Source organism: Giraffa tippelskirchi, chromosome 9 (genome assembly GCF_054371585.1).
Source record: "Giraffa tippelskirchi isolate mGirTip1 chromosome 9, T2T-mGirTip1v1.2.pri, whole genome shotgun sequence".
Classification (NCBI taxonomy): Eukaryota; Metazoa; Chordata; class Mammalia; order Artiodactyla; family Giraffidae; genus Giraffa; species Giraffa tippelskirchi.
Genome location: NC_137283.1, coordinates 5,792,386 through 5,814,702, shown reverse-complemented (window position 1 = coordinate 5,814,702; position 22,317 = coordinate 5,792,386). Strand labels below are relative to the sequence as shown.

Below are 22,317 nucleotides of genomic sequence, written 5' to 3'. Positions count from 1 at the left end.
TGAGCAAAACAGACAAACTCTTACCATTAAGGAGCTTATTGTAATAGCAGGAGCCCTACAAAAATAAATAAAACAAAATATAATTAAAATGCAAAACATGTCAGGTAGCGATAAGACCTATGTGCAAAAATAAAGCAAAGAAGAGATAAGGGACTCTAGAGATGGGGGTTGCAATTTTGAATGGTGTGGTCCCAGAAGATTCTGCTGGCAAGGTGACATGAAGCACATTCCTGAAGGAGGTCAGGGAGTCAATCTTGGATATACTGGAGAAAAGAGTATTCTAGATAAAAGGAACAGCAAGAGCATAGCCCCCAAGGCAGAAGTGTGCCTGGCTTGTTTCTGGAACCGCAGGGAGGCTGTTGATGCTGAAGCTGAGTGAATGAGGGCAACAGTAACTGGAGACAAGGCTGGAAAGATAATCGGGCAAAATCCTGAAGGGCTTATCCTATGAAGGTTTTGGTTTGTATGCTGAGTGAGATGAGGAGACTTTGGGGAATTGAGGGCCTACAAATGATGTGATCTGACATCTATCTTTAAACCTCCCTCTGGCTACAGGTCTGAGAGCAGACCATAGGAGGCATAGGGAAACTGGTTAGAAAACTTGTACCATAACCCAGACGAGAAATAATTGTGGCTTGGAGGACAGTGATTGAACTGGCGATGGTGAGACATGTTGGATTCTGTTTACAATTTAAAAAGAGTGTTTCTAGTCTTTTGCCAATATGTTGGATGAGAAGTAGGGGGAACAAGAGGGAGAGAAAAAGATGTCTGTAAGGTTTCTGACTTGAGTCCCTGAAAGATGGATTTTCATTTTTAGAGACGAGGGAGACTGGGGGAGGAGTGGTGGTGGTGGGAAAACCAGGAATCTGATTTGGGACACAGTAAGTTTGAGACAGCTATTAGTTATTCCAGGGGAGAAGTTGACTAAGCCCTTGGGTATAAGATGCTGAAGTTCAGGGGCTACATCGAGACTGGGAAAACAAATTTGGGGGTTGTAAGCAAAGTAACATCTAAAAGAGTGAGGGAACTTCCCTGGTGGTCCAGTGGCTAAGACCTCACCCTCCCAATACCAAGGGCCAGGGTTCAATCCCTGGTCATGGAACTAGATCCCACATACCGCAAGTAAGAGTTCACTAGCCAACTAAAGAGCCCGCAAGCTGCAACTAAGACTCGGTACAGCACATACTTAATTTTAAAGTAATAAATAAATAAAAAATAAAGGAACACTTTTTGAGGACATTAAGATATCTGATGATAGGAGATTCAAAACTTACCAGGATATTCCATCTAAACAACTAAGAAGCTCCCCTAAGGGGATGTCTTTGCACGTGATGCTGGCAGAGTAGAGACACACAGACCCTATGTGACCTGACTGCGCATTTTTCCACTCTGCCCCGCCTTCGACTCCTCTTGCCCTCATCTGTTCTTGCCACACTGGCCTCAGTGCTGTTCCTTGAACTTGCCGCACACACTCTCATTTCATGGCTTGGATACTTGCTCTTCCTTCCTCCTGAAAGGCTTCATCTTGCTTCTTTCCTCCAGGACACTCACCTTATGTATTACTTATCTTTTGCTGCATGACAAATTACTTCAAAGCTTGGTGGCTTCATCGTCTCACCTTTTCTGTAGATTAGAAAGTCAAGACTGGAACGGCTGTGTGGCCCTGACTAAGGGTCTCCCATGAGACTGGTGTGCAGTTTTGAGCTGGGGCTACAGTCATCTGACAGCTTGAGTGGGGCTGGAGGTTCCTCTTCCACGGTGGTTTATTCATACATCTGACAGATCAGAGCCTGGAGGGGGTTCTGAATTCCTCTCCACGTGGACCTCTCCCAAGGCTGCTTCAGTGTCCTCCTGACTTGAAGCTTGGCTTGCCCCAGAGTGAGCCACCCAAAAAAGCAAAATGTGTGGGTTTCTTGTTGCTCTAGCTTTTTTAAAATCTCAGCTGTCAGCATGGTCATGCTTCCAAGCAAGCTCAGGCCCAAAGGGTTAAGCAAGCCCATATGGAAGTGAGATTGATGGGACATCTGTGTTACTGCAGAGGGAGAGAAAACAGTGGCATTAATAATAACAATGATGAGAGTGACAGCTTTTATTATAGGCCAAGGGGCCATCCCTGATTTATTGTGGGAGGACACACACAAGGGTGTAAACACCAGGGAGGTGAGGCTCACCAAGGACCGTCTTGAAAGCTGGCTGCCCCGTCTTATCAGAGGTGCCTTCTCAGACTATTCTATTTATTATGGATTGAATATATGTGTAACCCCACCCTGCTGCACCCTCCTCCCCAAATCATACACTGAAGCCCTAACCCTCCAGTGTGACTGGAGAAAGGAAGTAATTAAGGTTAAATGAGGTCACACAGGTGGGGCCCTGGTCGTATAGGATTAGTGTCCTTTTAAGAGACACCAGGGGGGCTTCCCAGGTGACTCAAGTGGTAAAGACTCAGCCTGCTAATGCTGGAGATGCGGGAGACATGGGTTCAATCCCTGAGTCCGGAAGACCCCCTGGAGTAGGACTTGGCAACCCACTCCAGTATTCCTGCCTAGAGAATCCCACGGGCAGAGGAGCCTGGCGGGTTACAGTCCACAGGGTTGCAAAGAGTCAGACGTGACCGAGCACGCACACGCATGGAAGAGGTGCCAGAGAGCTGGAGCTCTTTCCCTCCCTTCGCCCGTCCGTGTGCACATAGCGAGGGAAGGCCGTGTGAGGACGGAGACGAGGTGGCAGTCTGCAAGCCAGGAAGAAGAGCTCTCACTGGAACCAAATGGGGGCAGTCTTGATCTTGGACATCTAACCTCCGGAACTACGAGAGAACAATTTCTGTTGTTTAAGCCACTTAGTGTGTGGTATGCTGTTATGCAGCCTGAGCAGAATAATATACTGCATTAGGGAGCAACCTCTTACCTCATCCCTCATCACTTTCCATTCCTTATATTCTGCTTTATTGTTCTACACAGTTCTTTCTCACAGACTGACATTTTCTCAGTTCATTTGTTTACTGTCTGTCTCCCTTCCTGGAGTGGAAGCCCTCTGAGGGCAGGGACTGTGTGGGGTACTGTTGTATCTCAATTTTGAAACCAGTGCCTGGCCCATGAAAGATGCTCTGAATCACTTTGTTAAAATATTTATTTATTTGGTGGCACTGGGTCTTAGTTGTGGCCTGTGGGATCTAGTTCCATGACTGGAGATTGAACCTGGTCCCCTGCATTGGGAGCACAGAGTCTCAGCCACTGGACCACCAGGGAAGTCCCTGATTTCCTTACTGAATGACAAATGATTGGATGAGTATCTGACCTTGCTGTATGCCACCTCCTCCTGTCGGTGGCCAGGATTATTCTGACTTTAAGTGAACTTGGTGTTCATCAGGTCCCAGCACCATTTCTGAAAGCAGGCATGAAGCAGAATACTTTAAACACCTCAATTTATCTAGTACTTGGATTATTAATTATAACGGGTTATTTGAAAATTAACCCAGTGAAATACAAGCCCATCTGAAGTAATTTCAAGGTTGTCCTCGCCTAAGCTATAAACCACGGGAAACCTTCCGGTTCTTGGGGCTGTTTTTCTGCCTGAGGGTGGGAATTCTGCACTTTGTTAAGCACTCGCAGTGACTAATCCTGATGAAATGTGACCTGTGTTTTTTGCATGCGTGTAATGATAAGAGAGCGAGCCTGGAAAGAAATGCACAATCCATTTCTGTATATTCCAATTTTCCCATCATGCTTATGTACTTCTGTAGTTAGAAATGAAAAAGCTATAAATAATGAAACAGGAAGAACAATAATCTTGAAGTAGGAGAAATCATTTGTATTTGTGCTCTGTGTCTTACTAATGGGGTGAGTAACTTAATCTCTTTGAGTTTGGGCTTCTGGCTCTGCAGATAGGAAACAATAGCAGTATGTTCCATACTAGCTTTGACTTATGCAGAAAAAAATCTGAACGTTGGAATGTGTTGGCTCATTCTTGTAGCTTTTGGTTGAGTCCTGAGAGAATGGGACAAAGTTTGGTCCAAGATGGCTCTTAGAAGAGGAAACAGGATATAACCTTGCTACGAAAAGTCTTTTCTGTTTGCAAAACCGCAGGCGGCCAGATTGGCTGACCAAGGACATCGCTTCACTGCCAAGGACTGGAGTGCCTGCCAGTCTTCTCTGGCTGGATAGAGCGTGCTCAGGACTAGATGTCCTGGGTGGCTCTATTTGCTTTTATCCAAAAAGGAGTCATCTGTGGTTACCTTGTTTTTTCTACCGTTGTTTGTTGAAATATTTAAATTGATCATTCCTGGACTCTGAGAAATTATATGTGGACCTGACTCAGAGGAAGGCAAATTTCCCCAGAGATTCTGGGCTTGGAGCTAGATGGAGTAATAGGGTGAGACTTCTGGTCGCCTCTCCTATAAAGCCCCTTGGCCCATAATAAAAGCTGCTACCCTCGTCATCATTATTTTTAATGCCTCTCTTTTCTCTGCCTCTGCAGTAACGCAGACGCCCCCATTAATCTCACTTCCATCTGGGCTTGCTTAACCCTGTGGGCCTGAGCTTGCACGGAAGCACGGCCAGGCTGACAGTTGAGATTTTAAAAAGCTAGAGCAACAGGAAGCCTGCACACTTTCAGCCAAGAGGGTGACGGGAGGATCTCAGTCAGTAAGGATAAACGAGCTATAATGTGGATATTGATGGACGCGGGCAGTTCTAATGAAACTAGAGTGGAAACACAGGGGATTCAGGAAGGCAGATCGATAAACAAGAAGACCCACTGGAAAAGACTACTTTATAATGATTGGACCTCCTGTCTCTGACCTCTTCCGCATCCTTCCAGGCAGGGAGGGGGACAGCCGTACTGTGGTCCTCTCCTTTCACTGTTCCTGTCTGGGCTCCCGTCTCTGGCTGCCTTCCTGCGTTTGCCCGGCTGTGGCCTTTACTTTCTCCCATTTAAGTTTTCCTCTGCACACTCTCATCCCTCTCTTTCATATGGTCCTGACAATTTCTTATAGCTTTTAAAATCTGTTAATTGGTATATACTGCCAAGGGAAATTGGTTTCAGACTTAACTGCTATGGTATGAATGCTCATGTTCCTTCCAAATTCATAGGTTGAAATCCTAACCTCTAAAGAATGAAATAATGCCATTTGCAGCAACATGGATGGACCTAGAGATTGTCATCCTGAGTGAAGTCAGACAGAGAAGGAGAAATACTGTATGAAATCCCTTATATGTGAAATCTAAAAAGAATTGATACAAATGAATTTATTTACAAAACTGAAACAGACTCAAAGCTTAGAGAACAAATTCATGGTTGCTGGCGTGGGCCGAGGGGAAGAAGAAGAGAAGGAACAGTTACGGAGTTTGGGATGGACAGGTACACAGTCATATTCAAAATGGATAACCAAAAAGGACCTACTGGATAGCACAGGGAACTCTGCTCAATTTTATGGGGCAGCCTGGATGGGAGGGGAGTTTGGGAGAGAATGGATACAGGTATATGTATGGCTGAATCCCTTCACTATTCACCTGAAACCATCACAACATTGTTAACTGGCTCTACCCCAATGCAAAATAAAAAGTTAAAAAAAGAAAAAGTCCTAGAAACTCTCCACACTCCACTCCCATCCAGAGGGAGGTCATTGGCTGTGAACCAGGAAAAAAGCCCTCAGAGAACATGACCATGCTGGCAGCTTGATCTGAGACTTCCCGCACGCAGAACTGTGAGAAATTTGTTGTCGTTTTTTTTTTTTTTTTTAATTCATTTTTTGGCCACACCATGTGCATATGGGATCTTAGTTTCCTGACCAGGGATTGAACCCCCAACCCATGCATTGGAAGCACAGATTCCACTGGACCACCAGGGAAATCCTACATTTCTGTTGTTTCTAAGTTACCTAGTCTGCAGTGGTTTTATTTATTTTTTTAATTATTATTTTTTATAGTAGCCCAAATGGTTTAGGGCTTCCCTGGTGGCTCAGTGGTAAAGAATCCGCCTGCAATGCAGGAACCACAGGAGACTTGGGTTCAATCCCTGGGTCAGGAAGATTCCCTGGAGGAGGGCATGGCAACCCATTTCGGTATTCTTGCCTGGAGGATCCCATGGACAGAATGAGCCTGGTGGGCTACAGTCCACAGGGTCACAAAGAGTTGGACATGACTGAAGTGACTGTGCACACACACATGCAAATGGACTAAGACACTACTTTTACCAATACCATACATTATTAAATAGAATGATGGCTTGAGGAGAAAAAATGATAGAAATCTTAGAATGTCAAATCCAAATATTTGCCTGTCCTGAACTTAGATGAATAGCAAGTTCCTGGTGGAAACAGACATCCTCTTTAAAATTCAGTTCAGTTCAGTTCAGTTCAGTCGCTCAGTCATGTCCGACTCTTTGAGACCCCACGGACTGTAGCACGCCAGGCGTCCCTGTCCATCACCAACTCCCAGAGTCTACTCAAACTCATGTCCATCCAGTAGGTGATGCCTTCCAACCATCTCATCCTCTGTCGTCCCCTTCTCCTCCTGCCTTCAATCTTTCCCAGCATCACAGGGTCTTTTCCAATGAGTCAGTTCTTCGCATCAGGTGGCCAAAGTATTGGAGTTTCACCTTCAGCATCAGTCCTTCCAATGCATATTTAGGACTGATTTTCTTTAGGATGGACTGGTTTGATCTCCTTGCAGTCCAAGGGAGTCTCAAGAGTCTTCTCCAACACCACAGTTCAAAAGCATCAGTTCTTCAGTGCTCAGCTTTCTTTATAGTCCAGGCTCAGCTGGTAAAGAATCCTCCTGCAGTGTGGGAGACCTGGCTTCGGTCCCTGGGTTGGGAAGACTCCCTGGAGAAGGGAAAGGCTACCCACTCCAGTATTGTGGCCTGGAGAATTCCATGGACTGTATAGTCCATGGGGTTGCAAAGAGTAGGACACGACTGAGCAACTTGCACTTTTAAAACTTTTCAAACTGATATCCATACATGACTACTGGAAAAATCATAGCTTTGACTATACGGGCTTTTGTCAGCAAAGTAATGTCTCTGCTGCCAACTTATAATTGATTTTATCTGGCTCAAATTATGTTGTTAGAAGATCTGCATTAGTTGCTTGCTTTAAACAAGAGTTTTGTTTTGTTTCGTTTTGTTTTTTTAATTTCTGAATTCTCTTGAAGAAATCAGAAGATCTGGCAACCCTGGGCTCGCACTTCTGCCAGCCAACAGCAACTGTAGCTGAATCAAGGCTTCCCTTGAGGTTGGCAGGAACCCTTTGGTTCCACATGACCGCTACTTGGACAGCTTTGTGAATTCATGGTCTCTACCTGGCTCCTACAGGCATTTCCATGTTTGACCTCATTGTTAGTAACTCGTGGTATCTTTTTGAACCCTGTCACTTTTAGAACAGAGCTGTGCACAGCGATTTGTGACAAGTGTATTAACTATGAAGAAAGAGCTAAGGTCATTTTGTTCAAAGGTTCATTCATTCAGTTATTTACTCATTCATTCCAATTACCCTACTATCAGGGCCTATTGCTTTAATCTTTAATGTTTTTAAATAGGCGCCATTAAAATGCAAACAGTACAAAAATGTGTACGGAAAAAGTAGTGTCTCTCACTCAGATCTCCCAATCCTCCTTCCCAGAGTTTCCCTTTTTCACTAGATTTTTGTGTACTCCTTCCCAAGAAAGCCTACACATGTATCCAGGTTAATATATATCCTCCTTCATGTTATACCAAATGGTAGCAACCAGCAGAGGGTTCTTCATCTTCCTTTTTTCACTTAATGATGCATCTTGAAAATTATTCCACATCAGTATGGATTTGCCTCATTCTTACTAAACCCTGCAGAGCGTTTCATTTTATTCATGTCCGATGATTTTTTTAAAGCTTATTGGTGGGCCTGTAGCTTGTTTTCAGTCTTTTATGAATACAAACAACACACAGTGAACATCCCTGTACATATTTGGGATGGGGAAAATGTGCCAGCCTACCTGTGAGATGTATTTTGAGAAGTGGAATGGCTTGGTCCAAGGATACGAGAGATAACGTGCTAGAGTCAGTTTCCTTAGTTTATAGACGCCCATGAGGACCAGGCCAAACGCATCCTCTCCCAGCCCCACAGTCAATGACATCACACTGCTAACTTGACTTGGCCACAGTGAGAGTATTTACATCATGGAAACCTGCAATCATTGCACAAGAGGGCTTACTTATCCCTCCTGGAAAGCTGGTGGTCAAACACTGCAGTACTATGATTAAATTCTAGCACTACCTGGAGTCAGTGCAGGCTTCACGGGTTAAGGGTACAGCACCCCAAAAGGCTCGCCTCACTTCAGATGCCACCTGCACATCTCGGGGTTCCCAGGTCACCCACACTTCTGTCTAACTGGTTACAGATTTGGAGGTTCCCATGACCTGTTCTGACTTCTTAGGTGGTGCTAATGGTAAAGAACCCTCCTGTCAATGCAGGAGACATAAGAGACGTAGGTTCAATCCCTGGGTCAGGAAGATCCCTTGAAGGAGGACGTGGCAACCCACTCCAGTATTCTTGGCTGGAGAATCCCATGGACAGAGAAGCCTGGAGAGTTATGGTCCATAGGGTCGCAAAGAGTCGGACACAACTGAAGCAACTTAGCATAACCTCTTCAGGTTTGATAATGTACTAGAATGACTCACAGAACTCAGTTCTTCACTTATCATTATGGCTACATTATGTAGGATGCAAATCAGGGCCAGCCAAAGGAGGAAACCTATAGGTGAGACCTGACAGAGTCTGGGATGAAGAGTTTTGGGGCCTGCAGGACTTGTCATCCCTCAGGCACATCAAAGTGTTCACCAACCAGGAAGCTCACTGGAGCTTCAAGTGTCCAGAGCTTTTACTGGCATTTCATTAAGGTGGCGTGATTGAATTCAGTCTCTAGCCATGTGCCTTCCCAGGGAAGGGAGGATGGGCTACCAGTGGGTGGCCTAAAGCCCCAGTCCTCTAATCACAGGATCCATCTCTCTGGCGTGGCCAGCCCCCATCTTAAAACTTCCGAGAAGCCCATCACAGTCACAGTCAAGGTTAACTCATTAACAGAAACCCAGGTGTGACCCCAGGAGCCCAGCATGAATAGGTGGCGCTCTTAACATTCAGGAAATTCCAAGAGTTAAGAGGCTCCATGACTGCAGGCATGAAATTAAAAGACGCTTACTGCTTGGAAGAAAAGTTATGACCAACCTAGACAGCATATTAAAAAGCAGAGACATTACTTTGCCAACAAAGGTCCGTCTAGTCAAAGCTATAGTTTTTCCAATAGTCATGTATGGATGTGGAGAGTTGGACTATAAAGAAAGCTGAGCATGGAAGAATTGATGGTTTTGAACTGTGGTGTTGGAGAAGACTCTTGAGAGTCCCTTGGACTGCAAGGAGATCCAATCAGTCCATCCTAAAGGAAATCAGTCCTGAATATTCATTGGAAGGACTGATGCTGAAGCTGAAACTCCAATCCTTTGGCCACCTGATGACCAACTGACTCATTTGAAAAGCCCCTGATGCTGGGAAAGATTGAAGGTGGGAGGAGAAGGGGACGACAGAGGATGAGATGGTTGGATGGCATCACCAACTCAATGGACATGAGTTTGAGTAAACTCTGGGAGTTGGTGACGGACAGGGAGGCCTGGCGTGCTGCAGTCCATGAGGTCGCAAAGAGTTGGACATGACTGAGTGACTGAACTGAACTGAAGAGGCTCCATCCCATTAGCTGAACTTCCCCAAGGGCTCAGCAGGTAAAGAATCTGCCTGCAATGCAGGAGATGTGAGTTCAATCCCTGGGTCAGGAAGATCCCCTGGAGGAGGAGATGGCAACCCACTCCACTATTCTTGCCTGAAAAATCTCACGGACAGAGGAGCTTGGTAGGCTACAGCCCAAAGGGTTGTAAAGAGTAGGACACGACTGAGCGACTAAGCACACATCCCACTAACCAGAGACAAAGACCATTCAATTCTCCATCATATCAGTACAACAAACACTGAGCGTACGACTGGGTGTAAACATTTAAAGTGTGGACATACCTCTCCAGACCGTCCTCCAAAGAGGCTGGACCAAATATGCAGTCCCACTAGCTTAGAATATTTTTACAGGGAAAATTCTGACCACGATGATTCATAGTGGGTCACTAGACTATGCCAGTCATTTCTTAGAGACCAGGCACATGGAGCTCAAGGTTCTGTCTCTGGGAGGACACCTTTCCACTCTTGCTGAGCTCTTCAGTGAAACCCAACATTGCAAACCTTTCTTATGGCTTTATGTTCCTGCTACTTCAGCAAATAGTCACGGGTGAAATTTGCCAGCTATTGATGGAAATAAGACAACTTTGCCTCATACTTGGTCTTTAACCTTTCTATAATCACTATTAGAAAAGTTCCCTAAAGATTGCCTTGTAAGAGTAAATTCCATTTATGGTGTGTGTGTGTGTGTGTGTGTGTGTGTGTTTATGGTGTGTGTGTGTGTGTGTGTGGTGTGTGTGTGTGTGTGTGTATGGTGTGTGTGTGTGTGTGTGTGTTTATGGTGTGTGTGTGTGTGTGTGTATGGTGTGTGTGTGTGTGTGTGTGTGTGTATGGTGTGTGTGTGTGTGTGTGTGTGTGTGTATGCAGTGCTCAGTCTTGTCCAACTCGTTGTGACACCACGGACTGTAGCCCGCCAGGCTCCTCTGTCCGTGGGGTTTTCCAGGCAAGAATACTGGAACGGGTTGCCATTTCCTTTTCCAGGGGATCTTCCTGACCCAGGGAGAGAACCCACCTCTCTTGCGCCCCCTGCATTGGTAGGCAGATTCTTTACCACTAAGTCACCTGGGAAGCCATCCACGGATGATAAAACCTAACAAATTTGGGGAAAGGTCATTCTGAAATAGTAACATGTGGAAATAAGAAAGTTTTGAAAATAACATTGTTTTCTTACCATTGTCTTAAATTATCATTCTTTTTTTTTTTTTTTTACACATGATGATGTTGATTTGTTCCAAAGGATCGTCAGATCCTATTGGGTAATGCTTTGGTAGAATACAAAGAAACTAAGAAATATATGATCACTAAATAAAGTGACTTATAGTCATTGAAATTTAATGAATGGTATTCATATAAATTCTAAGTGATTGACACATTAACTCCTTTCATCCTCTCAAAAACCACATAATAGTATTATAGAGTAATACTATCCTACTTGATATGAGGAAAATAATTGGGGCATAGAGATTGAATAAGTTGGTTAAGGTGGCACAGCTGGGAAATGGTGGACCCAGCCCTTGAACCCGGAAATCTAGCTTCTGAGACCATGTTTTTTGCTGCAACACCACACTGCCTTTACATTTATATGCAAAGAGGATAAAAGTCATCAGCAACAGTGTGTAACTCCCCAATGAGCACTGAGAATCAACACGAAAGTCTCAAGAAAGCTGGAGATGGGGCTGCCAGGGTGAGCAGGCCAGCACTGGAGCCATGTGCAGAGGTGTGGAGCTGGCCGGCCACCTGCCATGGCCAGGCTGTGGAGCCACGTGCAGAGGTGTGGAGCTGGCCGGCCACCTGCCATGGCCAGGCTGCAGTTTGGAACTTTTTTTTTTTTTTTAAATGATTTATTTTGGCTGTGTTAGCTCTTAGTGGTGGCACAAAGGATCTTTCATTACGGCATGCAGACAATCTAGTCGTGGAACTCGATCTCAGTAGTTGCAAACCTGGGGCTTAGTTGCCCTGAGGCATGTGGGATCTTAGTTCCCAGACCAGGGATCAAACCGTCCCCTGCATTGCAAGGCAAAGTCTTAGCTTGCCTCGGACCACCAGGGAAGTCCCTGCTGCCTAGAACTTTATCCTTGCCTCCCCACCTGTGGAGCACTTCCTTCCATGTGATGGAGCACAACATGGAGGCCTCACAGAGCTGTGTCAGACAGTTCATCCTGGTACAGTGGGGTCTCCCACCAACAGTTTCCTGTGTATATTCTAGTGACAGGAGGCCCACCCATCACCTGGGTTTGGTCATATTTATTAAAACAGCTAGGCTAGATGTCTGGACTATCCTGTCATTAACATGGTTCAGCTGGGAACTACCTTTCTTAGAATCCCTCTCCCACTATGATTCTGGGTTTGAGTTGGCCAAAGAGAAATCTGCATAAAATCGGGGAGGCAGAAGTGAAGGACTGGCAGTCCCTTTCTGCAAGCCTTTTCACAGTCAGATACAGTATGAGTTGTAATCAGAAGGGCTCTGTCAATGCCCTGGCCAGATCCCCCAGGTCCCCAAGTTTTTCTGTGTTTTTGCTCTAAAGGCTCACACCTGCAACTTTTCTTCAGAAGCCTGTTACCAGACTACCTGTTCTTGTTCAGTTGCTCAGTCATGTCCCACTCTGCAGCCCCACGGACTGCAGCACGCCATGCTGCTTTGTTCTCTGCTCTCTCCCAGAGCTTGCTCAAACTCATGTCCATTGAGTCAGTGATGCCATCTAACCATCTCATCCTCTATCCCCCACTTTCCTCCTCCCCCCAGTCTTTCCCAGCATCAGGGTCTTTTCCAATGAGTTGACTGGCCTTGATGCAAAGTCGACTTTGCATTGAGTGGCCAAAGTACTGGAGCTTCAGCATCAGTCCTTCCAATGAATATTCAGCGTTGATTTCCTTTAGGATTGACTGGTTTGATCTCTTTGCTGTCCAAGGCACTCTCAAGGGTCAGTCAAAATCACCTGGGAGTTTATGGCCCCTGAGGCTGGTCCTTGGAAGTGACTGATGGCTGCAATCATTCCAAAAGCTCTAAGGTGGTTCACTTGCCAGAGCTCTCCCGAGGACCAGCCTGGAGTGACCCTCTGAGGCCTGGGTGCCTCCTGCCGATTTCACCCATGATAAGTCACTAACACAGGACCCCTACCTCAGGTAGTTTTTCTGGATAAACTAAACCTAAGACCAAGAGTATCTCAGAAAAAACATTGACTTCCAACCTGGTTTGCTCGATGCACGTCACCAAACTCAAGTCACCTCTTCTTTCTGGGTAAGTCCATACTTTGAGTCTTCTGATCTCAATACAGTGCAATCCATAAACCCAAGATTCTGAAGCCAGCTGAAGGATTTCACTCTGGGCCTTGTCAAGGCAAGTGAAAGATTTGGGTTCTCTCATCGAATCAGGAAAGCAAATGATGTAGATTGTGAAATAGGGAGTTTGTTGGGAGGTGTTAGAAGAGCTGGGGGCAGATGGGAGGATATGATTTCCCGAAGATCAGTCGCTGTAGGAAGTGGCTGCCACCTCCAGATTGGGAAAGAGCAAAGGGAATAAAAAACGCTGCTTCTTGCACTCTGTGTGCTGTTGTCAGGGCTGAGCTGGCAGACAGGAGCCTGTCCTTGCCCTTGGCCACCCCTGCCTCCCCTGCCATGACTGCCCCGCTTCTGCAGAAGCACAACCAGGTCCACAGGGAAAAAAAAAAAAAAAAAAGGCTTCTTCCAAACTCCTGCCAATGCCAGGGAGCCAAGCAGAAAGCCAGGCTGGGAAGTATAGTTTGCAGGCTCTGGGCTGGGCAGTGGAGAAGCAGCTTAGAATAGGGGGTTGCAGGGCTGAGACGGGCTTGCCTGGTGGCTCAGCTGGTAAAGAATCTGCCTGCAATGCGGGAGACCTGGGTTCACTCCCTGGGTTGGGAAGATCCCCTGGAGAAGGGAAAGGGTACCCACTCCAGGGCTGAAAGAGAAGACACCATCTGGCACCTCACCCCAAAGTCCTCATCCTCTTCCTGGTGCAGAAAGCCATCCCAAGGTGCCCAAGGCTTCAGAACCGGTATAGGATGAACCTATCGGGATGGAGGAGCAGGGGAGAGGGAAAGAGGGCCAAGGGTAGGACATTGAATGGACAGAAAAAGGCAGCACCTCCCTTTAAGAGGCTTGGGAGGCCTCCAGGTGTGGGACGGTTTAGCCCCTATCGCTCATGTTGGACAGATATTACGGGACACACTTCCTTTCATCTTCTTTGGGACGCTGCTGGATAAACTTTCATCTGAACTCTTAGGGGACTTGCCTGGTGGTCCAGCGGCTAAGACTCCACGTTCCCAATACAGGGGGCCGGGGTTCGATCCCTGGTCAGGGAACTAGATCTCACATGCTGTAACTAAAGAGCCCACGTGCTGCAATCAAGATCCAGCATGTCTCCACTAAGACCCGGTGCAGTCAGATAAATAAATAAAAATAAATATTAAAATAAAAAGACTCTAAAAGAAACTTCAGCCTTTCCCAGGAAGAAGCAAGAAAGCATGCTTACAGCCACAAGTGAGTTTGAAGAGGAGAGACCTGCAGACCCGTGGGTGCTTCCATTTGGTTGCAGAATTACAGCTGATTTAGATGGAGCCCAGAGACCTTGGCATTTGTTACTTAAGAATCAAAGTCACAGTCGATTAATCCCATCTGCTTCTGAGAAATAGGGACAGTCAGTGTCCTGGTTCTCAGTCTGCCTGTAAGGCTCACCCGGGCCTCCCAAGGGCCACTATATGTTCAGAGAATTATCAGCTCTATAGTGAGATGGAGAAGTTAAAACCCCACTCTGTTAACTTTCTATTGCTGCTGCAACAAACTGTCACAACCATAGCAGTTTAAACAGCACAACGGTATTACCTATGGTCCCAGATGGTACTGCTGGTCTAAAATCAAGGTGTTGGGGGACTTCCCTGGTGGTCCAGGAGCTAAGACTCCATGCTCCCAATGCAGGGGGCCCAAGTTCAATCCCTGGTCAGGAAACTAGATCCCGCATACCACAGTTAAGAGTTCCCATGCCTCAGCTAAGACCCCAAGGGTTGCAACTAAGACCCAGAGCAGCCTATATATATATATATATATATATATATATATACACACACCCAATCACTTCAGTACTGTTTGACTCTTTGCGACTCCATGGACAGTAACCCATCAGACTCCTCTGTCCATGGATTTTTTTCAGGCAAGAGAACTGGAGTGGGTTGCCATGCCCTCCTCCAGGGGATCTTCCCAACCCAATGATTGAATCTGCGTCTCTTATGTCTCCTGTATTGTAGGCACAGATTCTTTACCTGCTGAGCCATCCGGGAAGCCATATATATATATAATAAAAGCAAGGTGTCCATACACTTGCATTCCTTCTAGAGACTGTAGGGGAGAATCTATTTCTTTGCCTTTTTTAGCATCTAGAGCCACCTGTTTTCCTTCCTCCATCTTCCAAGCCAGCAGCAGCACTTTTCTCCTCCCTGACCTCTGCTTCTATCTTTTCTCTCTGACTTTGAGCTGCCCACACCCCTTTTATAAGGCCAGATTACACTGGGTCCAGTTGGGCAACCTAGGCTACGCTCCGCTTAATGTATTAATGTGTTTTTAGAGAGTGATTTAATTAACCTCACTGTGCAAAGTTGTTAGAGCTTAGGATTGAATAAGAGTTCTTTATACAACTTATATTGTCCTTATCATTCACATTTTGCTGTTAGGTTTTTGTTCCAACCTTGTATACCTTATAAATGTACAATTTTTGAATATGACACATCAGGAAATTTTGAGTGAAGAAAAACTTTTTGGTGAGTTTTATGCAGATACTTTCCCTGATTGTCCCAGTAAATATATACTAGTGTCTCAGAAGAGGATAGTTCTTCAGAATATAGTTCCAATTCAGACAATGTCAATATCAGACCAACAGTAAGACAACAAACCTTAGTGGTTGATTCTGATATGGAAAGTCAACACGAAACTTATAGCGCTGGAGAAGACTTTACGGGTATGTCAGGTATAACTACTGAATGTAATTAGCCACGAAGCATTAGTGAAATAACAGAATTAACTTATGGCTGGCCAAAATAAAAACTCGCCGGCCATAGGTGTTACTTTCCGCAGAAATCTCCCAGTCAGTAATGAGTTAGTCATACCTGTAAAGTCCCTTTTATCTCCGGAGATAACATAGTCACAGCTTCTGGGATTAGGACATGGACGTCTTTGAGGGCCATTGTCCAGTCCACCAGGCCCACTGTCTAGAACATGCATTAAATGCAGAGGAGGCAGAGGCCCCACTCTGAGTGTTAAGCTGGGCTAGAATCGTGAGATGTATTGGAAATACACGTGGGTGTATTGGAAAAGGCAGCTTCCATGTGGCCGTTGAAATGAAAATTATTCAGCAAATAAATTGATGTTAATGAACCCAAATTTCCTTGCCCCTTCACTATGTGAAGTAAACCAGTTTAGGCCAGTTCCTTTTCACCGAAAAAGCATTTTTAGAGCAATTGCTACACTAAGGTCCTACTGTACAGTACAGGAATCTCTACTCAATCTCTGTAATGACCTACATGGGAAAAGAATCTTAAAAAAAAGTAGATTGGATACCACCGAAATGGCAGAAAGTGAAGAGGGACTGGAAAGTCTCTTGCTGAGGCTGAAAGTGGGGAAAAGCTGACTTAAAATTCAGCATTCAAAAGGCTATCATGGCATCTGGTCCCATCACTTCACAGCAAATAGACGGGAAAAAAATGGAAACAGTGGCAGATTTTATTTTCTTGGGCTCCAAATCACTGCAGATGGTGAGTGAAGACGTGAAATTAAAGAAAAGCTATGATAAACCTAGACAGCATATTAAAAAGCAGAGACATCACTTTGCCAACAAAGGTCCATATTGTCAAAGCTATGGTTTTTCCAGTGGTCATGTATGGATGTGAGATCTTGGCGATAAAGAAGGCTGAGCACTGAAGAATTGATGCTTTTGAACTGTGGTGCTGGAGAAGACTCTTCAGAGTCCCTTGGACTGCAAGGAGATCCAACCAGTCCATCCTAAAGGAGATCAGTCCTGGGTGTTCATTGGAAGGACTGATGTTGAAGCTCTAATACTTGGGCACTTGGTGCCAAGAGCCAACTCGTTGGAAATGACCTTGATGCTGGGAAAGATTGAGGGCAGGAGGAGAAGAGGGAGATAGAGAATGAGGTGGTTGGGTGGCATCACCGACTCAATGGGCATGAATTTGAGCAAACTCCAGGAGATAGTGAAGGACAGGGAAGCCTGGTGTGCTGCAGTTCATGGGGTTGCAAAGAGTCAGACATGACTGAGTGACTGAACAACAACAATAACTGATTCACTTGCGGTACACCTGAAACTAACACAACATTGTAAACCAACTATACTCCAATGAAAATTAAACAAATAACTGTTGCCGCATATTCCCTGGATCTGGATAGTCACATGGAGGACAGACAATAGTTCATGGGGAAAACAGCTGACGTGAAGAGATACAAGTTTCCTAGGTGGTTCAGTGGTAAAGAAGCTGCCTTCAGTGCAGGAGCCGCAAGAGTCGGGCTTGATCCTTGGGTCAAGAACATCCCCTGGAGGAGGCTGTGGCCAGCCACTCCAGTATTCTTGCCTAGAGAATCCCATGGACAGAGGAGCCTGGCAGGCTACAGTCCATGAGGTTTTGAAAAGTTGGACACGACTGAAGTGACTTAGCGTGCACACACACATGTGAAGAGATATGGACTTGAGCTGTGCCCAGGAATCAGTGTGAGCCCTCAGCCAGGTAACTCCAGGCAGATGGGGGACTATAGAAATCTCACCACTAAAGAACCAGTGCATATACGTGGAGCACTGGTGTTTTCACCCCAAATGGCACCCCACTCCAGTACTCTTGCCTGGAAAATCCCATGGACGGAGGAGCCTGGTAGGCTACAGCCCACAGGGTCGCTAACAGTCGGACACGACTGAACGACTTCACTTTCACTTTTCCCCTTCATGCATTGGAGAAGGAAATGGCAACCCACTCCAGTATTCTTGCCTGGAGAATCCTGGGGACGGCGGAGCCTGGTGGGCTGCCGTCTATGGGGTCGCACAGAGTCGGACACGACTGAAGCGACTCAGCAGTAGCAGGGCAGTGGTCAACCATGATGCACATTCAAACCACCCATAGAGCTTGTCAATCACACAGCTGGCCTCCTGAACCCAACCACCCACGCCCCTAGAGTTCCAGAATTGGAAAGTCTGGGGTGAGGCCCTGGGATGAATATGTGTAACAAATGCTAAAGACGATTCTCATTAAAGTTTGAGAATTATTGCTCTTCTGCCTTGGAGCCCTTGTTAGCATCAGAAACCCAAGGGCAGTTTCTGTGAAACAGAGAAGCATGTCATTGAAACACAACTAAATGCCAGCTGGGTAATTGCAGTATTTATTACTGCAAAGCTATACATTCATGTTTAGAATGAATCTGTTATAAGGCTCATTCTAAATGTGGTCAATATGCCCCAAAATGCAATAGGTGAGAGGGGTTATATACAGATAATGAGCTGCAAATAGCACTCGAGTTTTGGGTGTAGCTGTTGGCTTCTGGAATTGTCCAAAAGGGACTCCATCAGAGAGGAAATTCCGTTTTTGTCTTTGCTTTCACGCACCTGCATTTAATATAAAGTCGATTCAGTTCTCTCTGGCTGAGTTGATGTGCATTGCCATATTTCATCTAGACGCAGATATTACCAGTTTTAAGACATGCCATTACTGTATGTACTGCTATGAAAGAAAAAAAGCCAATCAAACAATGATAATCACAAGACATACTTTCATTACATGTGTATTAAAATTTGTGTGTGTGTGTATGTGAGGAAGTACATTGTTAAAATTTGGTATTTCAGGATTGCTACTTCCTGTGAAATAGGCTATTATTTCTGGGATGAGATTTAGTTTCCCTTGAACCTGGGGCAGATTATCTTCTCCACACTTGGCATCCACGCATGGGAGAGCAAAATCCAGCTCTGTGTTAGCACATATTTTGTATGACATTGATCTCTATCATGTTAATTTAAAAACTACGTTTTAGAGACTAAAACCTAATAATTAGAGGAACTAAATTGAGAATTAGGATTAAAGTTTAATAAGAAAACATAATAACAGAAAGTTATAACACTGTCTCCTTTGTATCACTTAAAGATGAACAGGCTCAGCAAAAAGAAAATGAGAAACCCTATTTATTGCAGAATTAGCCAAGCAAAGGGTCTTCTCTGAAATATCCTTCTAGACTATGGATCTTTAATAGGCAGATTTCACCCTTGAAGCTTAATAAATGGCAGTGGAAGACAGGTTTCTGTGCCCCGCGCCCCCAACTCAGGCACTGATATAATCAAGATATTTTTTGTTCCTCACGAAGAGAAAGCTAGGTATTATGATGTCTATAAAACATTAGTGGGACTTAGGAATCACATGCTCAATGTTGTAGGCCTAAGGCAAACAGTATATGGTAACTGGAATTTGCTTTTCTAAATATCTAAGAGAGCATATATTTGTGACTCTTATTCAGCCAAAAAGAGAAGCCACTCCATTCCTCGATTTGAAAATAGAGCAATCAAATTTGGAAACCAGATTTGCAACCCATGTTATTTGATAGCAGTGATAAAATTTTGTCCCCAAGGCAAGAGGTGATTTGGTTAAATTTTGTTTTTTCTCTTTTTCCCTTTTCACAGGACACCTGTCTTTGGGATGTTGTGTAGTCACAGATAATTGAAGTATGGGACAGTTTTTTATACAACAATAGATATCTGAATCTGGGGTAGACTGCGATGCAGCAATAGATCATGGAAACAGAAAGAGACCCAGTAGGAGTAAGATTCCAAGCCAAATCCTATAGAGGGTATCTCCAGCTTGATCCTGTTGAGGGAGTTCTGTGTCAGAGTTATCTTAACCTCAGGTTTTCATGTTCCTGCTTATTGGGTAAGGACCACCTTGTGGGGCAGAGATGGTGGCGTAAACTCCCCAGCTCTTCTGGCTTTCTTCAGAGTGTGGGTGTGTCAATCACCCTTCAGAGTGTAGCTGGCTTGTGGTTGGCATCATCAGATCAGTTAGTAGTAACTGAGTGAGTAGCACCATCATGTAGTAGTAACTCACCTCTTTTTATTTGTCAATATTTAACAGACTCCACAACTCGAGCGAGAATCCCAGACTGTAGCTTGTTTGTTCGATCAAGGACTTTAACAACACACTGTGGGAGGGATCTTTGTAACAAGAGGAACAAGGAGGTGCACTTTCTTTTTTGCGAGGTAGGAAAAATAAGCCCTGAAAAATGATGCAGGTGAAAGATGCTTGCGTAGCAAAGCACAGGGAAGCAGTTTTGTGACAGTGCTGAATGTTTCCTGCTGTTCAGCAAAGTGTGAGGTGGGAGATGCTAGATTGTTGGCAGGTGTGTCAGACACTAGTGTTGGCACAACTAACTTCCTGATTCCTGACCCTAAGGAAGTCTTGCAGTCTTTTTTGTTAGGTTTAATTAGAATACAAATGTGATTTTTTTTAAAAGTGGAAATTGGTTAGAATTTGATGACTATTTTTTTTTAATAGGGAGAACTAATTTTCAACAATTTGTCCTAGAAAACCTTTTCCTGGTCATTTGGGGAGGAAGATCTCATTTTCTAAAGGCAAATTTTGGCTACCTCTGTCCTCTCCCTTCTATCTCAACACTTAAAAAAGAGCAGAAATAGGCTTTTTAAAAATCTACAATGTAAAGCAGTAAGTTTTGTGATATTCTTTCCTAGATTTATCTTATTTTCTGCTTAGTCACTCAGTCATGTCCAACTCTTTGCGACCCCATGGACTGTAGCCCGCCAGGCTCCTCTGTTCATGGAGATTCTCCAGACAAGAATACTGGAGTAGGTTGCCATGCCCTCATCCAAGGGATCTTTCCAACCCAGGGATCGAACCCAGGTCTCCTGCATTGCAGGTAGTTTCTTTACCATCTGAGCCAGCAGGGAAGCCTAGATTTATCTTATAACAGAAAATAATGTTTCAGTTGGCTCTTTTTTTTAACTTGCAGTTGTTCAGAATGAATGAATGACTTTCACAAGCCAGAGTTAAGAATTGATCTATTCCACTTGTTGTAATATACAACCTGGACCCTCTGCTGGGCACTGCCACTACTGTTGGGGTTTTTGCTGGGTGGGGTGGCAGCTTCTAGCAGTGCCAAGTAAACTTAAGTGCTGGAGTTAAACTAAGAGCTCTGGGTAAATGTTGCTTCAAAACGGCTGCTGGTACCAAAGCCAAATAAGCCAAGGAATCAATTACCCTCTGATGCTGGCACTGTCAGAGGGCTAGAGCCATCATCACTGGAACTGCTGGGAGAGAAAGCTCTGCCTAAGCCAGACATCTGATGACGCTAAGAACAGAATACACATCTATTTCCTGGGTAATTGTTTTCTCTTCCGTAGGCTCCAGCTGAGGGATGCAGCCGGCATCAGTCCGCCCCAAGTGGCAGCTCTTCAAACACCTGGGCACCATTTCTCCTTCATTCGGATATCTTATCAGGAAACAGCGAAGTTTTAATGAGAGACAATGAGACCTAACCCCTGGGCTTCCAAGTGCCAGCTGGTGGGGAGAAGGCTTCTGGAGTGACAGACACAATCACTGCTTCCATTAGACCACACTGATTGCTCACTGCTGGGAGCAATGGGGATTTGCAACTTGATTAAAATGGAGATTTAGTGGCTGGAGTAGAATTTCTCAGATAATTGCTGGAAATGGGCCAATTCCTTCACTAGACTGAGTTCCATGTGGCAGATTATATGCTCTCTGACTGAAACCAGATCTACGTAAGACAGAGATGCTTCTTAAAGATGCACCAGGACTTCCCTGTTGGTCCAGTGGTTACGAATCTGCTTGCCAATGCAAGAGACATGGGTTTGATCCCTGTTCTGGGAAAATCTCACATGACTCAGAGCAACTAAGCCCCTGTGCCACAAACACTGAGCCCATGCCTGTGCTCTGCAACAAGAGAAGCCGCTGCAATGAGACTCCTGTGCACTGCAGCTAGGGCGTGTCCCCTCTGCCAAAACTAGAGAAAGCCCAAGCGCAGCAACGAAGACACAGCACAATGAAGAATCAACCAACCAACCAACCAACCAACAAAAAAGCGTGCTTGGTCTTGTGATGAGCAGAGCAAGGGATGACAGGATGGGATACTCCTGCATTTCTTTGCTCTCCAGTGTTCACCAAAGGAGTATCAGAGCCTATTCAGAGTTTTTAAATTGGCATTTGACACCACAGCCTTTAAGTTATAAATGGACTTCTTGAACTTGGGGTCATTGTCTTTAGAAAACAAAATCAAAGTGAAGATGACTCTATTTCCCTCTAGAAACAATTTCAAAGGGCATCCTATTTCTTTCTTTACTCAAATCTTTTCTTTTGTAATTGAATAGTCTTCTCCCTGTAAACGTGTGTCTTTCGTGATTTTTTTCTTGCACCAGACCATGTCTGATCCTCCCAGTCAGTCGGGATGTGATTAAAACAGTGTGAGCTTGCGTCCCTAAACCGAGACCCCATACATCTTTGTGCTGCACCAAAGTGAAAATGTTTTAAATAATGTGCCTGAAAGACTTAAAAATT

At 45.0% G+C, this 22,317-nt stretch overlaps 1 protein-coding gene across 5 annotated transcripts in view; it reads right to left on the bottom strand.

Moving 5' to 3' along the window:
• LOC145520508 (uncharacterized) overlaps positions 1-22,317 on the bottom strand; it is a 165,607-nt gene that overhangs the window by 61,659 nt on the left and 81,631 nt on the right. For 3 of the 5 annotated variants that reach the window (XR_014064525.1, XR_014064524.1, XR_014064526.1), the window contains exons 3-4: positions 3,295-3,381; positions 1,619-2,032 (exon numbers count right to left, since the gene is read on the bottom strand). The gene's annotated coding sequence lies outside the window, so the exon portion shown is untranslated. Of the gene's footprint in view, positions 1-24; positions 2,033-3,294; positions 3,382-18,350; positions 18,466-22,317 lie in introns of all 5 variants that reach the window. The other 2 variants (XM_081527049.1, XR_014064523.1) reach the window with 2 other exon arrangements.